Source organism: Lactuca saligna, chromosome 4 (assembly GCF_052625555.1).
Source record: "Lactuca saligna cultivar CGN05327 chromosome 4, ASM5262555v1, whole genome shotgun sequence".
NCBI lineage: Eukaryota > Viridiplantae > Streptophyta > Magnoliopsida > Asterales > Asteraceae > Lactuca > Lactuca saligna.
Genome location: NC_136420.1, coordinates 88667191 through 88690627, shown reverse-complemented (window position 1 = coordinate 88690627; position 23437 = coordinate 88667191). Strand labels below are relative to the sequence as shown.

The 23437-nt window shown below is 35.9% G+C and overlaps 1 pseudogene; it reads right to left on the bottom strand.

The window, feature by feature from the left end:
* Positions 1-2698: 2698 nt before the first annotated feature.
* Positions 2699-20924, bottom strand: LOC145039870 (uncharacterized; annotated as a pseudogene).
* Between the last annotated feature and the right edge of the window lie 2513 nt (positions 20925-23437).

Genomic DNA, 23437 nt, shown 5'->3' with positions numbered 1-23437 from the left:
ACCTGAAAGCTTCTTTTCGTCTGGATCCTAGCTAATCCAGAGCCTAGCTAAAATGCTCAAAAGTCCGGAAAAGTTGGACTTTCAGGACCAGAGAGTTTTCAGAGAGAATTATAAGAATTAGGGAATTTGGAAGGGGCGTCGTGGCTATCAAGGAGCATATCGTGCACTTTCGTTGACGCCGCTCCTATGAAATGCTGCCATGTGTCAATCTCTTTGTGGTTCGCATCATCTACTTCTAGAATGTGTGTGTGCTGTGCCAAGCACCACATGCATAAATTTATAGTTTTTCAAAACTTCATATCTTCTTTGTAGAATATTCATTTTCGACGTTCTTTATATCCACTTCACGTGTATCTATCGATGAGTACTACAAATATCGTTTAGGCTCTGTCGACTAATTCTCAATTTATTTTTAAAGTTATATATTTAACAAGCTTAGACTGTTAAAGTTTGTATAAAAATCATAACTCTTTCATATGACATCAGTTTTTTTACTGTCTCTACATCAAAGGACTCCTAATCAAGAGATCTTAAACTATCGATTATAATGTTTTTCCTAACAATCAACTGATTTGAATTTCGATTTCGGTGTTAACATAGCTGCGCTGAAACTTCTAAAAATCATAACTTCCTCATATGATGTCAAATTTGGACATTCTATATATGATCGAGTTTGCTTTAATGATTACTACGAATTTTATTTAGATTAATTTGGCTAATAAGCAAGTTATCTTCGATCCACTTTTTATGTCACGCATAGCTGTGTCAGTTTAATCACGAAACTTCGAAGAAATATTACTTCTTCATACGAAGTCGGATTTAAGAGCTCCTTATATCTACAGAATCAACATCACAACTACTACAACTTCATCAAGATTATTTATGCTAAATAATCTTCTATTGAAAACGTTATTTTATCGCTTATCGACAAATCTACCAAAATGCTTATAATATGTAGTCTACAACACATATGACTAACAAGTTCCATATTCAAGTGTTTTAAATTATAATATTTATTACTTATTATATTCCATTTGTCTTAACCGAAATTACAGGCATTATAGTTATATTCATAGTAATTTGTAACATCAAAATTAAACTAAACATTTGGCATATAATTCTATTATCAACTATCTATAAAGCACCTATTTTATGTTAAAAATATTTTGCCAATCCAAATATATAAACAAGATGTCATTATATTAAGAAACTAATGATTTGGTAAGATAGAATGAGACTTTTTGATCTATCCCAATTGAAGTTAATGTTCCCTAGTTGAAAGATTGTGGAACAAAAATCTCTGTTTTTGTAAGATTAGCAAACATAGATTTGTAAAGATTCCTCTTGGAATATGGATTATTCTTTTGGGAACTTCAAAATTTGTTGATCACTTGTCTGTTAATAACTCAAATAATTTAGAATGCAATTAAGAAATTAAGATTTGTTTTGATTAAAAATCCCAGCACGATGATAAAGGATCGTGGTGCTATTTTTGTCGAAAAAAACATTTCACAAAATTTCAAGTTTAGTCAGTTTAATCTTAATACAATTCGGTGCTTCTAGAATAAAACCAATTACTCTTTTGTAACAAAGAATTTTTTTAGAGCACAAAACTTGCTTTTGACCCTAAAAACAATTAATTAGAGAGGTAGGTTTGCATCCATATATTTAACATTTAAATAAAAGCATAAAGAGATGTTTGAATCATACCTTGGATAAGAATGGGTGTTTCTTTTGGGAAGAAAATTTTTATCTTGTAAGAATGAATGAGAGAATGATGAAAAAAGTGGAGAAAAATAATAAAAACATAATTGAAAGACCCTCGCTTTCATAATTGAAACATTATTGAAACATTATTACTCCAAAACATGTTACATGCATATTCACAGATAATAATTTACATTGATAATTTTTATTTACAAACGACTGAATACAAACCAACTATTACAAAGTGTTGTACGTTACATAACTACCCATGATACTATAGTTTTATACACACATAAGTACAAAATACAATAGTTTCAAACTATTTAAAATCTTCTATCAGTATATAACTATATTGATTGCTTATCTCCTGCAATTGTTAAACATTGAGAGGGTAAGCAGTGACGCTTAGTGAGTTCAATAATGGATACAATATAACATTATGCCATATATATATATATATATATATATATATATATATATATATATATATATATATATAGACACACACACACACACACTTCAATATGGCAGAAGCAAAGAGGAACAAGGAGTAACAAAGGCATATGTGAATCATGCAATCACTACTAAAAAAACAGCCTTTTACGACGCTCATTGTGCGTTGTAAAATGCTCAGACGACGTGCAAATGCGCGTCAAGGAAGGCTCGTCATAACGAGAGACGACGCGCTTTTGCGCGTCCTCTATAGATGACTCGTATTTACGACACGCATTTATGACACGCAATTCGTCTCATTGAAGTTGCTGTCAAGAAAGGCCATGTCATAAATGAAGATGACACACGTTTTTGCGTATCGTAATTTTAATTTTAAATTTTTTTTTATAGATTTCATAATTTTCAAATTAAATTTGCATTTCATGTCTCATAATAAAAAATAAAACACCATATAAAAAAAATATAATACATTGCACAAAAGTTAATGTCATACAAATAATCATTCTAATAGTAGACAAATAGATAAATCTCAAAGGGTTCAAAAATATGCTTGTCTTCTAATAGAACTTATACACAAGAAAGTACTAACTTTGCTATTAAACTTATTTACAAGAAGAAGGTGTTTGAATTCAGAAAAGGTCTTAGCAACTGAATTGGCCCCGGAAGCTTGTGGTTTGACTGCAATTGAACCCAAAAGAACTAGAGTCTCAGGAAAGCATATTGGCATATAGTAGAAACAAAGCCCCTCTAATAAGATAAATATGATTGGAGAAAAAGCTTTGTACCATACATGAAACCCATTCAGCAATGACGGATAATAAAGATCTTTAAAGTCCTCAAGGGGTTGTGAAATTAATGCAAATATCCGTTTCACTGCCAAGTGTTGCAAACCTCCATCTGTAATAAGTGTGAATGAAAGATTCAAACTTTCCAAATTCACCAAACCTGCAACAATCAAGATCATGTAAAGTCAACTCCAAGTCAAAGGGTCAAACAAGATTGGATCATGATCAAATATACTATTAACCAAAGAGATGGCGAAGACCATTGTTTCCAACTTCTGTATCAGACAACTCTAAACATTTCAAATGAACAAGGCCTGAAACACACACACACACACATCAAATTATCAACATATGGATATGGATACATCAATATATAATAAAGATGATTGTTAACAGAATTACCTGCTAAGTGAACAAGTCCTTTATACCCAATTCTACATGAATCCGGATTCAAGCTCTCCAAATTTATCGAACCTGCATTTGTAAAAGTTTGTGTGTATGAACTTTTGGAAAATACACATGAATATTAAGTACATATGAATGTTAAGAGTTCACCTTTTAGGTGTGACAAGATAGCATCTGACATATCATTGAATCCCAAGTTCAACGCTTTTAGAGACTTCAATTCTGTATAAGTAGACCTCCATAGTTATAAATTAATGATTTTTAAGATAAATTAATGAAAAAAATAAATATAAGGATACAAATCCTTACTTGAAAACTTGTCACACCCATCATCAGTGATATTAAATCTGCTTACATTCAGAAAAAGTAGAGCAACAAGATCTACATAAAACAAACGAGTGAAATAAAAAAGTCAAACATCTAGTTGTATAATCATATTACAAAAAAGAAAATAAAATGAGAACGTGAAAGTGAATCTAGGCATGATGCAGTAATAGGGCAACGTTCCATATTCAGCAATGCAAGCTTGTGTAAACTTGAAAAAAGTAAATTTACTTAGATTTTAATTTACATAAAAAAATATCTTTCACTAGAAATAATTCAAGTGACCTTTCAAGAATGTGACACCATTATCTGTGACCTTGCTACTGGAGATTTGTAATTCTTTCAAGTTTCTTAGGTATGAAACATAAACAATAATGAATCATCAGCATAAACAATACACCATATTTAAATTCTTTCAAGTTTATAGTAAAGTTTATATTACAAAGCTACTAGAGAGAGGCTTCATATCAGCATCGGTAATGCAATTACAATAGTTCATATTAAGTGCCTCAAGCTTTTTTAAACCTTCCATATATTCATTATACTTGAATATCTAATTCTAATTATTGAATATTAATTATGAGGTACAAGAAAAAAGACCTCTTAAATGGACAAGGCCACCATGGATTCCAGAACATCTTATGAGGTCCAACTTTGACAAATTGACCAACCCAGAAAGCACACTCAATCCTTTTGTAGTGATGTTTGTGTTCCTCTTCAAACTTAAACTTGTCAAGTTTGAAAGACCTGAAAAAAAATTATTAAGATTGTTTCCTTCAAATTCAATAAAGAATCATTACAAGAGATTACCAGTAATGTATTCAAGCCTAACATCAGAGATATGTTCACAGAAATTAAGGTTTCAAGCCTCAACATTCTTGCATTCTTTAATATGTAGCAAACCAGAATCTGTAACATCAGAACTAGAAAGATCTGCAGAAAGTAAAGATGATCCCTATGAACAGATGTACGAATAGAGTGCAACAAGCACTTCATTACTCTTCTCTCTACTAAGAACCTCAATGATTGCACACCCTTGTGCTTCAGTCTTCTTACAATAATAATAAAAAAGAAACAAATTAAAATGATAAACTGTATAAATAATAGAACAAGATATTTTTAAGTATGAAACTAACTAGCAAACCTCCATTTCAGTAAAAGTGATCCATCTTTCATCGAAATCAGAAACTAACTAGACCTAAAGATCCACCAAAGGAATCTCCAACCAGATAAATTAGCTTCTTTGAAGATGAAGCATGTCTAAGCCTCACAGTTTCTTAAACAAATTGCATTAAATCTTCATACAACAAAAAATAGTGAATAAAATAGCTTCTAGTAATGTGTGAGTATATAAAAGCATATTAAAAATAGTTTCCAAATAGGTGTAAGCAGCAGAACAGGGGAACCTACTTTCTGGTAACACCAATGGCTCCTAAGTGACTGTATACTTCCTTACAATCAAGAATATATCATAAGAAGGAAAGACACAAGTTGAAAGAGGATTGGATAGTGGTCCTTGTGTAGAGTGACTACAACATAAATCCTGAGTTTTTCACCAAAAGCATGTTGCCTTAGCTCACGGTATCTGTCAAATCTTTTTCCTGGAACCATTTCGTGTCATTTCCACCATTTGCCATAGTGTGTAGAGTTTAATCAACCAGGATAGGACTAGTACTGTGATTCCAAAGCCCCTGAATCAAACAGATTGTATATTATGAAAGTGGATTTTGTGTGGGGATTTTCATCGAACATGTTGTGTGAATCGTTTAAACCAAAAAAGAATCTTACAGAGAAGACTTGGATTGAAGGAAAAGTGATACCATCCGAGTTGAGATAGGGAGTAAGGAAGACTGAGGACACCGACACCAACCATGGCGGTGACATTGTGAAAGGCTGAGTATCACCACTTTGCGTTTCTGGAGGATGTCACTGGAAAGAAAAAACTATTTGAGTCTTTTGCACTACCAGGCTCTAATTCCATGATTTTAACAAACTAATTCTCGGATTTGACCGTCAGGAAATCATTTGAAGCTTAATGATGAGCTCTTACCTGTTGTAGCGAAGGAGATGCATGCAGAGTCTCGTTGACGGGCGGCTCGTAGGTCAGCAATGGTGGCGGAGAGGAGATATGGGTCGGAGGAGAAGGTGTTTAGGACAAGATCGCAAAGGAGGGTGGAGGAGTAGATTTTGTTTCGTAAATGTATATATATATATATATATATATATAGAGAGAGAGAGAGAGAGAGAGAGAGAGCGTGTGAGAGATGAGTGGGAGATGATGGTGGAGTAGTGGTAACTGGAGAGGGATGGTTCAGATTTGGCGTCACGGCGAGCTTCGGCTTTGATTTCGTTCCAGACCCAGTCGCATTCGTTTTCTCTGCATTCGACGACGGTTTGTGGAGATGATCATGACATCGTGTTCTGCAATGTGGCGTTCCGATCTTGAACTGACATCTTGAGATGGCGGAAGTATTTGCGTAGGCACTTCGAACTCTTAAAGCTTATGAGGTTCGATGCTGGTGGTGGCGGCTTAGGGCTTTCAAATAGAAGATATATATATATAGAGAGAGAGAAAGAGAGAGAAACAGAGAGAGAGAGAGAGAGAGAGAGAGAGAGAGAATGCAAAGGCAATGGAAGACGAGCTGCTTAAAGGATTATTAGGGTTTTTGGTAGAGGATTTTAGAAAGAAAAGAAGGACATGCATCAAGCGGGGTGTTTAATTTTTTAGGATTTCATTCCCCAAGAGAACGCGCGCGCCTTCCTTAAAAAATATAAAGCGACACATTTACACGACGCCCTTTTTTATGATAGGTGTCCTCCTTGTTTATAATTTTTTTGTTGGACACTAATTTTAGGGCACGAACTAATGCCTGTCCTTTATCCTTCAAATTTTGCAAAACTGACATTATTGTTTAGGGCACACACAAATTCGCGTCCTCTATCAACAAGTAATATTTTTTTTTTGCGTCATTAAAGGGTTGTTTTCTAGTAGTGGATAAGCTTTCCATATCAATCGATGATTTGATTCAATGATATACAATCAATGAGACATAAAAATTTCAATATTTGATATACATCAATAACGCTTCGACCCAAATGTAACAGAAGACATACAATTTCTGATTAAACATTTTAGTAGATTTCAGGCTTTCAGCTCTATCTAAAGTTCTGCCAATACCATAGAATAGAAGTCATTCACTTACGAGACATTCTCTACATGGCCGGAGGCTACATACCAGTACCACTGTGAATCTAAGTCCTTTCACTGATCACATGGTCAAAGGTATAAGTTTGCTACCAATATAGCATGGAATAACAACACGAGATAATAATACGAAAAAGCACGTAGCACATATAACACATAACATACAATATTTCCTATGTATTGAACTCATTGTGAAGTCACCGGGGAATAAATGATAATTTGGGCAGCACTTTGGCTCTAAATATGACTTTTTGTGATGAAACAGTGGATTTTAGTTGAAAACCGACCTTACTCGGGTAGAGTTTCAACTTGAAAATATAATTTTCTCGGGAACTCCAGAGCGTCGGGACTTGCTTCGAGTATCAGGAATGATATCGGGGCTTCCGGGCGTGGGGGGGGGGGGGGTTGGGGGGGGGAGGTGTTAGGGTAAATTAGGAGAGAGTAGATGGTGAAAGATGTAAGAAAATGTAACGAAAATTCGGAGACCCTCAATTTCTATTTATAGTGTGCGAAGCTGTTGACTACATTGGGTGTAAGTCCTCGGTACGCTAGGTGTATTACGAGGCGGCTCGATACGCGGGTTGTACATGCAAGGTGTTGTATAATCGGAACTCGGGCTTGGATGTGGCAAGATTGTGCTATGTGTGTCACCTCGTGCGAAGAGAGAAGGACGTGGCCAACTCTGACTGTGCATGCGAACGTTGGGCGTTCCCCCTTCGGACCATTTTCGAAGTTTGTGCTAAAAACTTCAAAAAATTGTATCTTTTGCGTACAAACTTGGTTTAAACGTTATTTATATGCACACGTAGGTAAAATTATGCTCTACCACTTTCGTTTAGATTTCGTCGGCAAATTTTGACTTTATTTTTAATATTATTATTTTTAGAAGACGGGGATAGGAAAATCCGTTAAAAATTCATAACTTCTTTATTTGATGTCCGTTCTCATCTTTCTTTTTACTGTTGTGTTACTATTGATGAGATATTCGATTCTCGTTTAGGTCGTGTGGGCTAAAAATCAATCGATCTTTATTTTGAGTTTTTAGCTGTCTACAACTATATCGAAACTTAGAAAATTCATAATTTCCTCATACGAAGTAAGATTTGGACGTTCTTTTTATAAAAATTCTCTGTTTAACGAATGCTACAACTTTCATTTAGATTATATAGGCTAAAATGTGGTTTATCGAAAACTCACTTTTTACGTCATTTAGCGTTGTGCTGGTTTTGTCACAGATCTTCGATTGGTCATAATTTTTTCGTTATAACTCGGATTTCGATGAGGTTTTCTCCTAAATGGTCTAATAAAATTATCTACAAGTTTCAATAATAAAATTCAACTTATTTCATATTTTATATATTTTCGTAAAATTTCAATATATGACTTTTGATTGGAATCTAATAAGACTTCTAATACTTTCTCTAAACATAGTTTTACTTTAATTCTAGTAAAAACTATCTTGTTTGAAATCAATACTCTTAAACATATAATATTTCATAATATTATTCACTTTTTAAAATTACAAAACACAATTTCAAAACATGTATGTTACAAATACCTCATCCTTTTCAGAATTTCGTCCCCGAAATTACATGGATTAAAACAAATGAGGATATTTCGCTCTTATCTCATTCTTATTTTCCCAAGTATAATTTGGGACTCGATGGTGTTTCCACTTGACGAGCACTAACTCTACTTCTTTATTACGTAGCTCAATCGTTCTTTCATTTACGATCTCTTCACGGTCTTCCACATATCTTAATTTATTATCGAGTTTCACCTCGAATAACGGGACTGTTTCGTCATAAATGCTCAAGCATTTACGCATATAACTTACATGAAATACATCATGAATACCTGCCAAATCCTCCGGTAATTCCAAGCGGTATGCTTATTTACCAATCCTCTGGATGATTTTGAAAGGACCAATAAATCTAGGACTTACTTTTCCTTTCTTCCCAAATCGCATAATGCCTTTCCGTCGGGATACCTTCAGCATTACGAATCACCCACCTATAATTCTATGGGTCGTCTCCTCTTTTCTACATAAGACTTCTATCGATCCTGGGCCGCTTTCATTCTATCTCGTACGGTTTGAATCTTGTCGGTGGTGTCTTGAATCATTTCAGGGCATCCAAGGATTTTTTGTCCTATATCACGCCAACATAAAGGAGTACGAAATTTATGACCATATAATGCTTCATATGGTGGCATTTTGATTGAAGTGTGGTAACTATTATTATACGAAAATTCGACAAGAAGTAAGTACTTATCCCAGTTACCACCGAACTCAAAGATACATGCACGACGCATATATTCTACTGTTTGGATCGTTCACTCCGTTTGACCATCTGTATGGGGCTGATAAGCTGTACTGAGAGCAACTCGAGATCCCAATTCACGTTGCATGCTCGCCTAAAAATGAGAAGTGAAGCGAGTATCATGATTGGAAATAATCCTTAGTGGCACACCATGTCTTGCAATAATTTCATCCAATTACACTTGTGCGTATTTCTCCATTGGAACCGTTTCATGCATGGAGAGAAAATGTGCACTCTTAGTTAGGCGGTCTACAATTACCTAAATGTTATCATGTTGTCTAGAAGTCTTTGGAAATTTGGTAATGAAATCCATGGACAAATCTTCCCATTTCCATACAGGAACACTAAGACTTTCTGGGGTTCCGTAACACTTTTGGTGTTCTCTTTTGACTTGTAAGCATACTAGACATTCCTGCACATGTCTTCCAATGTCTCTCTTTAATCCAGGCCACCAATAATCAGCTAGTACATCATAGTACATTTTACTTTTACCAAGATGTATTGATAGTTTAGATTTAGGGGCTTCATCCAAAATATTATGTCTTAATCCGCCAATATTTGGAATCCATACTTTTAATCCTCGTGGATCATCAAGTAAAACATCAGCATGATGTACCACCCCTTCTTTCTTCACATTTTCTGACTTTAAGGCCTCTATTTTCCATTTCTCTAGTTCATCAAGAGTAGTGAACGTTAATGTAGTGGACTAATAGCATAACACATACTATTACGATAAACTTATCTGCTAAGTGCATCAACAACTACATTGGCCTTTTTAGGATGGTATAGGATTTCACAGTCATATTCTTTGATCAGCTTCATGGCTCGCTGTTGTCTCATATTTAAAATTTGTTGATTGAATATATACTTGAGAATTTTGTGGTCGGTAAACAATTGGCATTTTGTACCAAAAACATAATGCCTCTAAAGTTTTAAGGAAAATACTATGACAACGAGTTCGAGGTCATGGGTGGGATAATTCTTTTCATACTCTTTCAGTTATTTTGAGGCATAAGCTATCACTTTACCATGTTGCATCAACACACAACCGAGTCCCAACCTATAAGCATCACTATACACGGAGAAATCATTATCACCTTCTTGAAGTGATAAGATTGGAGCATGAGTCAAAATATCTTTTAGAGTTGAGAAAGCTTTTTCTCGGGCTTCTCCCCATTCGAACTTTGTTTCCTTTTGTGTAAGACTTATGACGGGTACAACTATACGGGAAAAGTCTTTAATGAACCTTCGGTAATATCCCGTGAGACCCAAGAAACTATGAATTTCAGAAGGATTATAGGGCACTTCCCAATTCTTAATGGTTTCGATTTTGGTAGGATCTACGGATACACCGTCACCAGAAATCACATGACCAAGAAACTGAACTTGGCGAAGCAAAAATTCACATACCGAGAATTTAGCATATAGTTTCTCCTTTCAAAGAAGTTCTAATACCTTACAAATTTGAATGGTATGATCAGATTTAGACGTGGAATGAATTAGAATATCGTCAATGAATACGATAAAAGATTTATCGAGCATTAGATGGCATACCCGATTGAGTGATAGAACATCCTGATTGAGAACGGATACACCATGTATTTCTAAGTCATGATCGCATCTTCGAGCATACATAACTACTTTATTGAGTGATAGAACATCCTGATTGAGAACGAAATCGTGGATTTCGTGTCGTAGTCCCTCCATGAATAACTGAATTTTCTCGTCTTCAGTTAGAGTATACTTTATAGAAAACCTTGCTCTTTGATTAATCAGAGTTTCATACTCATTCATAGTCATTCCTCCCGGTTTAAGATCGAGGAATTCCTTCTCCAATCTCCTCCACATATCCAGAGGACAGTACTTCCCTCGCAAACGAGTTTTGAACATTTCTCAAGACCAATGCTTTATATGTTTATTCTTTGTTTCATACTCATTCACAGTCATTCCTCCCTGTTTATTCATAATCATTCCTCTCTAGCAAACTGAGTTTCATACTCATTCACAGTCATTTCAACCACTTTATTCTCTTGTTCATACTCGTTGAGAGCTTCGTATGCTGCTTCCCACTAGACCAATGCTTCTCTGATGAGCATTGCAGAAGCATAATTAGCTTTGTCTTCATTATCCACATGAGAAATACGAAGCACTTTCTGTGTGTTCTGAATCCAAGTTAAAAAAAACTATGGGATTAAGGACACCAAAAAAATTCTGTAGCACCACTACTCTTGAAGGTTTTGAATGAGAGGCATCTCGTCTCTCCCTTTGAAGATTCTCCGGTGACTTTCTCTTTGCCTTTACCATTATTCTTTTTATGTTCTTCGAGATTCTGCCGAATAAAACCAATGAGTTTACCCATAAGTTGCTCCTCACAAAGGGATACTGGAGTGTCTCCTTCATCAGGACGAGGAACTCCACCCACCTCTGGTGTATGCCTACTCACCTGTTCAGCCATTGCTCTGAAATTTGGACTAATATAGTTTTTTAGAATATTAGGATTTATTATTACCTAATACTTTACTTAAGTGTTGTGGTTTGTATCTATATACTTACAATACATCCATTCATATATTAAACTTCCAATAGTTTAAGTCTAAATACCAATCCGTGGGATTTAGTTCACTTAAACTACTGCTCTGATACCATGAATTTGAAAGACCCTCGCTTTCATAATTAAAACATTATTACTCCAAAACATGCTACATGCATATTCACAGATAATAATTTACATTGATAATTTTTGTTTACAAAAGACTGGATACAAACCGACTATTACAAAGTGTTGTATATTAGATAACTACCCATGATACTATAGTTTTATACATATACAAGTACAAAATAAAATAGTTTCAAACTATTCAAATTCTTCTATTAATATATAACTATACTGATTGCTTATCTTCTGCAATTGTTAAACATTGAGAGGGTAAGCAGTGACGGTTAGTGAGTTCAATAATAGATGCAATATAACGTTATGCCATATATATATATATATACACACACACACACACACACACACACTTCAATATGGCAGAAGCAAAGAGGAACAAGGAACAACAAAGGCATATGTGAATCATGCGATAAGCTTTCCATATCAATCGATGATCTGATTCAATGATATACAATCAAAGAGACATAACAATTTCAATATTTGATATACATCAATAACGCTTCGGCCCAAATGGTACAAAAGACATACAATTTCTGATTAAACATTTTAGTAGATTTCAGGCTTTCATCCCTATCTAACGTTCTTCCAATACCATAGAATATAAGTCATTCTCTTATGAGATATGCTCTACATGGCCATATGCTACATACCAATACCACCATGAATCTAACTCCTTTCACTGATCACACGGTCAAGGCTATAACTTTGCTACTAATATAGCATGGAATAACAACACGAGATAATAATACAGAAAAGCACATAGCACATATAACACATAACATACAATTGTTCCTATGTATTGAAATCACCGTGAAATAAACGGGGAATAAATGATAATTTAGGCAACAATTTGGCTCTAAATATGACTTTTCGTGATGAGACCGGGGATTTTAGTTGAAAATTGGCCTTACTCGGGTAGAGTTTCGACTTGAAAATATAACTTGCTCAGGAACTCCGGAGTGTCGGGACTTGCTTCGGGTGTCGGGAATGATACCGGGGCTTCAGGGGGTGTTAGGGTCAACTGGGAGAGAGTAGAGGGTGAAAGATGTAAGAAAATGTAACATAAATCTGGAGACCCTCGGTTTCTATTTATAGTGTGCGAAGCTGCTGACTACGTTGGGCATAAGTCCTCGGTACGTTGGGCGTACTACGAGGTGGCTCAGTACGCGGGGTGTAACCCTCGTATGCAGGGGGTACATGCGAGGTGTTGCCTGATCGACACTCGGGCTCGGATGTGGCATGATTGTGCAATGCGTGTCACCTTGTGCAAAGAGAGAAAGACGTGGCTGACTTCTTACTCTGCATGCGAACGCTGGGCGTTCCCCCTTCGGGTCATTTTCGAAGTTTGCACTAAAAACTTCAAAATTCGTATATTTTGTATACGAACTCTATTTTTAACTTTCTTTATATGAATTCACAGGTGAACTTATGCTCTACAACGTTCGTTTAGATTCCGTTGGCAAATTTGACTTTATTTTTAATATTATTATTTTTAACAGATTGGGACAGGAAAATCCGTTAAAAATTCATAACTTATTCATTCGATGTCTGTTCTCGTATGTCTTTTTACCGTTGTATTACTATTGACGAGACCTTCAATTCTCGTTTAGGTCATGTCGGCTAAAAATTACTCGATCTTTATTTCGAGTTTTTAGATGTCTACTACTATATCGAAGCTTAGAAAATTAATTACTTCCTCATACAAAGTCAGATTTGGACGTTCTTTTTATGAAAATTCTCAGTTTAATGAATACTACAAATTTCATTTAGATCATATAGGCTAAAAAGTAGTTTATCAAAAACTCACTTTTTACGTTATTCGACGTCGTGCCGGTTTTGTCACTGATCTTCGATTGGTCATAACATCTTCGTTATAACTCGGATTTCAATGAGGTTTTCGCATAAATTTTTCTAATGAAATTATCTATTTCAAATTTTATATATTTTCGTTTAATTTCATTATTTTCCTTTTGATTGGAATCTCATACGACTTCACATACTTTCTGAGTGATTCTAAACATAGTTTTACTTCAATTCTAGTTAAAAGTTATCTTGTTAGAACTTAACACTCTTAAACATATAATATTTCACAATATTATTCACTTTTTAAAATTACAAAACACGATTTTAAAACATGTATGTTGCATGTGAATAGCGACTGAGTTAGGGTTTATGTTGATTCATTATTTCACGATGCATTTATGTTTATCTCGATGCGATTTCGATTGTGGAATCTTATTTTCTAAGTTTTCATTTTATATCAACTTTAAGTTTTTTTGCAATTATTTTATAAAGCTTGGGAATTAAATTTTAAATGATAAATGAATGCATGGAAACTAATTAGTTAAAACTAAGTAAATTAGAATAAATAAAAACAAAATGTAAGAAAGCTTAAATCGGTCATTCGGGTTGCCTCCTACTAGAACTTATTTATGGAGTCTTTAGTCGGTCATTGGGTTGCCTCCAACTACATTTTCTTAGGGTTTGACTTAGTGTAGCTCGATAGAGTCCCCAAAAATCTATATTGTAATACCTTTGATATTTTACCAAATTGATTCTCAATGTTGAGAATTGATGCTTGTTGGTTTCTTAACACGGTTTTAGTGCTAGTGTAATATCCCCGAATTCACAAATAGAAAAGACCGGTTTATTTATGCTTTATTTGAAAATCAGAGTATATTTTAATGAAATATATTGAGAGATTTGTTCCAAAAAATATGATAAAGAATTTATCAAAACATTTCCGAACAAATCTATTATATTAAAAACCGTAGGATATCATTTAATACATATCAAAATCATAAACATAGACAACATAGGACTTATAATATCTATTTATTCTAGTGGCCTATAATCCATTGATCTCTTATCATATCGTCACTCCTGTGCTCTCTTGCCACTACTTGTATATGAGAAAACCGAGTGGGTCAAAATTAGGAGCCTGGTGAGCACATAGGGTTTTCAACCCACAATAAATAGTTTATAAGCTTCATCACAACAATCAACCCGATTACCCATTCCCGTTATCCTCACTTTACGTCCCTAAAATACCTGTCATAAGGGACTTATCCTAAGGATTTTCATCGGGATAGACACTACTACTAAGGGGGTTCCTCAACAATAAATGTTCGTAAGGCAACCATGACGGGGATAGAGTACACCTGTGAGCACATCGTTCACAAACACCTACAGGTTGCGGGCCTGCTAGCGTTCCACTAGACCGTCTAGAAAAGTCTGTGGTAGTCATCTATACTCTGCAAAATGACTGAATCAACAACAACATCGAGGTCTCTCATCATTTTATTTCATCAGACACCAACTATTTCAGCTACCCATGTTTTACCCCAATATATTTGTAGATATAAAATAAATATCCAGTTTAAATCATTTAAAACATGTACAATAGTGTTCATCTAGCATAGATAACAAGTAAATAGATAATATGCACACATAGCATGTAATTTATATAAAATACTTCATATCTACGTGTCAGATAAAAGTAACTATGCACTCACCTTAATAGCGTGAGTTGATAGTATCTAACTAAAAACGGTCAGCAGTTCATGATTGTCGGGCTCGGGATGCGGAACGGATTCAACAAATGATATATATATATATATATATATATATATATATATATAGAGAGAGAGAGAGAGATAAGAAATTTAGGTGTAATGGCTAAGGTCGAACTTGCTATTTATAGGCAGATTTTTGGCCTCTCATTTCATGAGCTAAGCACGTTCATGTCATGAGCTCGATCCTGATCACCTCGTAGACCTGGCATTTGGTCCCTAGCTTCGGATGGTGTCCCTTTGACTCCTCACAACATGAGAAATCCTTGTTCACGTCCTGAGCTTTTGACTTATCACTTCGTAGACTTGCCATGCATCTTCTAGGTCCGAAATGTGGCGTTTTGACTCCTGACGTCGTGAGAATTAGTGCTCATGTTGTGAGTCCAAGCAAATTAGGGTTTTTGACACATGTTACGCTCTTACACAGCTGTATCTTCCGAAGGTCACAACTTTTCCATACGAGCTCCGTTTTTGACGTTCTTTATATCCACGCAAAGGTGGAGACGTACTCTACGACTTTTGTTTAGAACTCTAAGGCTAAAATGTACTCTATCATAAATTCATTTTTTATGATTGTCGGTGTAGTGCTGGTTTTGTCGTGAAACATCGACAGGTCATAACTTCTTCGTTATAAGTCGGATTTCGACGTTCTTTATATCTCTAGAATCCTTGTCCCGACCAATACAACGTCCTTCATAAATATTGGCATATCTATTATTTTATTTTTGACACTTATTTTTATTCTTAACTTATTATATCTTATAATTAAGTATAAGACACATAGAATCACATAATATTCAAATAACTCCTCTTTATTACTTCAAAATAGGTTATAATTGTTGATCCTAACTATTACACCATTATGTTAATGCTTAGCCTAGAAACACGGGCGTTACAATTCTCTCCTCCTTAAGATGATTCCGTCCTAGAATCATGCATCAACAAACAGATGTGGATAGCGACTCATCATGTCACTCTCTATTTCCCAGGTGAGGTTCGGCCCATTCGTATGTTTCCGTCACACAAGCACTAAGTCGACCATCTTACGTCGTAGCTTTTTAGTCTTACGGTTAACGATTGCCACAGGCTCTTCGATTAGCCTCTTATTTTCATCTATCCTTAACTCTGAAATTGGAATTATATTGGGAACTTCTCCTGTGAACTTCCTCAAGTAACACACATGGAAAGTGTTATGAATACCATCTAGTTCTTCTGGAAACTCCAGCTTGTAAGCTTGGTTCTCAATCCTATGAAGAACTTTGCACGGTCCAATTAATCTTGGACTTAACTTTCCTCTCTTAAGAAATCTTATAAGTCCCTTCCATGGTGAGACTTTAAGCAAAACCGAATCTCTAACTTCGAATGTCATCAGTCATCGCTTTTTGTCAGCATAACTCTTTTGACGATCTTGAGGTGCTAACATTATTTCTCTAATCACCTTCAGCTTTTCAACAGTCTGACATACTATCTCTGGGCCCGTAAGCTGCTTTTTTCCAGCCTCAAGCCAACAAGATGGTGTACGACACTTCTGTCCATACAAAGCTTGATAAGGTGCCATATTGATGCTCGAATGGTAACCATTATTGTATGAAAAATCTACCAAAGGTAAGTGCTCATCCCAGTTACCTTGGAATTCTAGGGTACATGCTCTTAGCATATCTTCAAGTGTTTGAATTTTCTTTCGCTCTGACCATCAGTCTGCGGATGGTATGCTGTACTTAAACACAACTTCGTACCCATTTCTTCCTGTAGACTTTTCCAATACCTTGACGTGAAACGACTATCACGATCTGATACAATCGTTAATGGTACACCATGAAGTCTTACCACCTCCTTCTCGTAATCATATACAAGCTTATCCATAGATCATTTCTCATTGGTTGCAATAAAGTGTGCACTCTTAGTGAAACGATCCACGACTACCCAAGTCATGTCATGACCATTCTTCATTCTAGATAGTTTAGTCACAAAATCCATGGTGATATCTTCCCATTTACCCAAGGGTATAGGTAAAGGTTCTAAACTCCCATACAGTTTTTGATGTTGTGCCTTAACCCTTGCACATATTACACACTCAGCCACATACCTTGCAAAATCGAGCTTCATCGCTGGCCACCAGTAGTAGGGTTTCAGATCCCCATACATTTTAGTGCTACCAAGATGAATCAAGTACATGGTCTTGTGGGCTTCTTCCATCAAAAGATCTCTTATTCCACCCACCTAAGGTACCCAAATTCTATCTTGAAATACCTTCAATCCTTGACTATTTGTACTGAATACCAACATCTTGCCAAAACGTTCTTCCTTTCGGTCATTTTTCTCCAAAGCTTCTTCCTGAGCTTTCTTGATGCTTTCTACAACCATTGAGACAACTTCTATTCTTAACGCTCTTGGACTTTTTCTTTCAAAATTGACTTTTCAACTTAGAGCAACAACTACAACATTTGGTTTACCATGGTGGTATAGTATTTCATAGTCCAACTCTTTGAGTAACTCTTACCAGCATTGTTGTCTCATATTTAATTCCTTCTAATTAAAGAGATACTGAAGACTTTTATGATCAGTGAAAAGTTTGCACTTTGTGCCATAAAGATAATGCCTCCATATCTTTAATGCGAATACTACCGCTGCTAACTCCAGATCATGAGTGGGGTAGTTCTTTTCGTGCTCTTTCAATTGTCTTGATGCATATGCTATCACCTTATCTCTTTGGGTCAGAACTCAACCTATCCCAACTCCAGATCCATAATTATAAACTGTGAAGTCTGCAATTTCATCAGGTAAAGAAAGAATTAGTGTTTCACACAACTTCTTCTTTAGCTTCTCAAATGCATCATCGTGTTTCTCACTCCATGCATATGTAGCTCCTTTATGGGTCAAAGCTGTCAATGGAGTAGCTATCGAAGAAATGCCTTGGATAAACCTTTGATAGTATCCAGCTAATCCTAGAAATCATCAAATCTCCGTGGGACTTTTTGGTCAGTCCCACTTCATCACAGTTGCAGTCCTTGCTGGGTCAATCATAATCCCTTCCTGGTTAACCACATGACCTAAGAATTGGACTTCTCGAATCCAAAAATCACATTTGGAGAGCTTGGCATACAACTTATCCTTCTTCAAGACTTCTAATACTTATTGCAAATGCTTTTCGTGCTCCTGCTGGCTCTTTAAGTATATCAGAATGTCAACTATGAGCACTATTATGGATTTATTGAGGAATGGTTTACAAATCCTATTCATCAAATCCATGAATGCTGCTGGAGCATTAGTTAGTCAAAATGATATAACCAATGACTCGTAGTGTCCATATCTTGTTCTTAATGCAGTCTTCTTAATATATTGCTCTCTCACCTTCAGCTGATGATATCCTGGCCTAAGATTGATCTTTGAGAAATGGCTCGAACCTTGCAGTTGATCGAACAAGTCATTAATTCTTGGCAATGGGTACTTGTTCTTCATGGTTGCCTTGTTCAGCTCTCGGTATTCTATACACATCCTCATGTTTCCATCCTTCTTCTTCACGGATAGCATTGGAGATCCCCAGGATGATGAAATAGGTCTAATGAAACCATTTCCCAACAACTCCTGAAGTTGCATCATAAGCTCCTTCATCTCTACCAGTGCTAATCGGTATGGTGCTTTCGCTATTGGTGTTGATCTTGACAACAAGTCTATTCGAAACTCCACTTGTCTATTAGGGGGAAATCCAGGAAGATTTTCAGGAAAGACTTTAGGATAGTCACACACCACGGGTATACTTTGTATCTCCTTCTTCTCCTTAGTATCGATCACAAATGCCAAGTATGATATGCATCCTTTGGACAAAAAATTTCTGGTTTTCATCTGGGAAATGATTCCAGAATTTACTCTATGTTTGTCCCCGTACACCATAAATGACTCTCTTCCAGGAGGTTTTACTCTTACCATCTTCTTCTTACATAGTATCTCAGCATCGTACGTACTAAGTCAATCCATTCCTAGCACGATGTCGAAACCATTCAACTCAATGGGAAATAATTCCTCGTGGAATTTATTCTCGTTCAAGTCAATGATGATGTTTTTTTTGCAATTACTAACAAGTATGAACTTGCCACTATCAACTTCTACAACTATAGTATTATTAAGTTTATCTATAGGCAATGCTAGTCTTTCACCAAACTTATGCGATATAAAGGAGTAGTTTGCTCCTAAATCAAATAATATATTGGCAGGCAATCCATTTACAAGAAAGGTACCTGAAGTGACATCTACTTCATCCCTTGCTACTTCCAGTGTCATCTGGAAAGCTCTAGCTTTCGTTTTCGGTGGTACATTGGTCCTTGCTTCCTCCTTCTTCTTCGGGCAGTCCTTTAAGATGTGCCCTTCTTCATTACACCCATAAAAAGCTTTCTTGTCGAGGGTGCATTCATTGGCATAGTGCCTAGGCTTTCCAAACTTAAAACAAGTGACTCCTCTGTCACATTTCCCTAGGTGCTTCTTCTTGCACTTCTCACACCATTTCACTTCACCTCCTCTTCCTCCAAACTTCTTCGAATGAAAATTCAAAATTTTTCTTTTCTTATTGGACCCTAAAGATCCATCTAACTTCCTTTTATCACTAACTTCAACCTTGATGGCGGCTCTTCCCTTGATCATCTCCTCAACAGACTTGGTAGCCCAGATAGCTTCCTCCAGAGTAAGTGCCTGGCGTATTAGCATAACGTACTCCCATGTTAGTCCCTTTGCATACTTGTCGGATTCTGTCAGCTCATCTAGAACGATGTTCAAAGCAAACTCCGTTTTATCTGTGAAGGAATTGGTGTATTCATCAATGGATATGTTGTCCTTCTTCAATGTTAGGAATTGGTTCTCCAGCTCTAGCAGATTTTGGTCCGAGCAGAACTTGCGTTTGAAGTATACTAAGAGCTCTGCCTATGTCGTTTGTAGTGGCTCATTGGGGCTTATGGTCTTCCCCAGAGTGTTCCACTAGCGAACAACGTGACCTCTAAACTGACATACTGCATATGTGGTCTGTAGTTTTCCCTTTCAACCACATGTTATGAAATCCAACTCCATCTCCGAGATCCAATCTATAACTCCAATTGGATCTGATTCTTTCCCAATTAAAGTCGATGGCTTGCAAGTTGTGAATTCATTATACTTGCATCTGTTCCTCTTGACTCTTTGATCTTGGTTATTCCTCCCAACCACTGGCGATTACGCTTTACTAACAGTCCTATTGTAATTCCCTTCTTCTGACTGTCCATCATTCAGCTCAAGCTGTTCAACAAACATCGTAGGTTCATCCCTATTTTGTTGAAGTAAACGCCTTATCTCCTCCATATGACGATCCAACATCATCTGGATCATAGCTTGTACCCTAGTGATCGTCATTGGCTCAGGTGCATCCACTACAACTGGCACTTGCTCAATCACTTGGGGTTGAGGTTGTTGATTGTCATTTACATTGGCATTTCTGACACCACTTCGGGTTCTTTCCATGACATTATATACACCAAATCAGACATTCAATGTGTAGTGACGAGAATTAAGATAGGAAAACTTTATCTACGATAGACATATTAAATCCTCCTTATACTCCGAAAGGTTACATGCCAGTTCTAATATCCTAATTAAACGTTTAGAATCCTGAACACATAAGGTTTCCAGACCCGGTCAGCAACAAAACATAGACCCGAACAATTAATAGCATTTAAGGCATTCTTAAAGCTATAACATAAAGCATTTAGCACATAAAAACATTTTAGGCATATTTCCTAAAATAAACTAGTGCCCGTGTCTAAAATATAGCAGATACTCATCTCACAATAATCACTTAGCATTCTCAGTTTAAGTCTAGTAATCCTACAAAATCCTAGTTCGCTTAAACTAATGCTCTGATACCAACTGTGACATTCCCAAATTCATGGCCAGAAAAGACCGGTTTATTTATGATTTATTTGAAAATCAGAGTATATTTTTTAATGAAATATATTGCGGAATTTGTTCCAAAAAATATGATAAAGAGTTTATCAAAGCATTTCCGAAGAAATGTATTATATTAAAAACCTCAGGAGGTCATTGTTAATACATATCAAAAGCATAAACATAAACAACATAGGCCTTATAAAATCTATTTATTCTAGTGGCCTATAATCCATTGATCTCTCATCAGATCATCGCTCCTGTGATCTCTTGACACTACCTATATACGAGAAAACTGAGTGGGCCAGGCTTGGGAGCCTGGTGAGCACATAGGGTTTTTAACCCAAAATAAAATGTTTATTAGTTTCATCACAACAATCTACCGGATTAACCATTCCCGTTATCCTCACTTTACGTCCCTAAAACACTTATCATAAGGGACATGTCCTAAGGATTTTCATCGGGATAGGCACTACTGCTAAGGGGGTTCCTTAAAAATAAATATTCGTAACACAACCATGAGGGGGATAGAGTAAACCTATAAACACATCGTTCACAAATACCTACAGATTGTGGGTCTGCTAGCGTTCCACTAGACTGTCTAGAAAAGTCTATGGTCGTCATCTATACTCTGCTAGATGACTGAATCAACAACAACATCGAGGTAACTCATCATTTTATTTCATCACACACCAACTATTTCAGCTACCCATGTTTTACCCCAACATATTTGTAGATATAAAATACATATAGAATTTAAATCATTTAAAACATGTATAATAGTGTTCATCTAGCATAGATAACAAGTAAACAGATAATATGCACACATAGCATGTAATTTACATAAAATACTTCATATATATGTGTAAGATGAAAGTAACTATGCACTCTCCTTAATAGCGTTAGTTGATAGAATCTAACTAAAAACGGTCAACGGTTCGTGATCGTCGGGCTCGGGACGCGGAACGGCTTCAATAAACAAGAAAGAGGTAAGAAATTTAGGTGTAAGAATGGCTGAGATCGAACTTGCTTTTTATATAAAGATTTTTGGCCTCTGACTTCATGAACCAAGCAAGTTTACGTCGTGAGCTCGATCCTGCTCACCTCGTAGACCCGCCATTTGGTCCCTAGCTTCGGTTGGTGTCCCTTTTACTCCTCACGACGTGAGAAATCCTTGCTCACGTCGTGAGCTTTTGACTTATTGCTTCATAGACTTGCCATGCATCTTCTAGGTTCGAAATGTGGCGTTTTGACTCCTCACATCATGATAATTAGTGCTCACATCGTGAGTCCAATCAAATTAGGGTTTCTGACACGTGTTACGCTCTCAGACAACTGTATCTTCAGAAGGTTATAACTTTTGCATACGAGATCCATTTTTGACGTTCTTTGTATCCATGCGAAGGTGGAGACGTACTCTAAAACTTTTATTTAGAACTCTAAGGATAAAAAGTACTCTATCATAAATTCACTTTTTATGATTCCCGGTATTGTGTCGGTTTTGTCATGAAACTTCGACAGGTCATAACTTCTTCGTTATAACTCGGATTTCGGTGTTCTTTATATCTCCAGAATCCTTGTCCAGACCACTAAAACTTTCTTCATAGATATTGGAGCTATCTATTATTTTATTTTTGACTCTTATTTTTATTATTAACTTATTATATCTTATAATTAAGTATAAGGCACATAAGATCACATAATATTCAAATAATTCCTCTTTATTACTTCAAAGTAGGTTGTAACTGTTGACCCTAACTATTACACACTTATATTAATTCTTAGCCTAGAAACACGGGCGTTACAGCTAGCACCCAATGTTCTCATGGTTTCTTCTAGCTCGATGTGTATCCTCTTTGAAGATGTTGAAATTTTTTCCAAGATGTCCTCAAAGTCTACATTGTTTTATGTTTGAAGTGCTGTTTATTCTAATGGTTCTTTTGTATAGAAACCATGTCTAACTTACTTGTACCTTATTTCTATCTCTTTGATATATTCTTCATGTAGGATCCATGATTTTCTTAATAGAGGCTTATATCGATCGTCAACATAACATATTTCTATTTTTATATGCTTTCTATACTTTATGG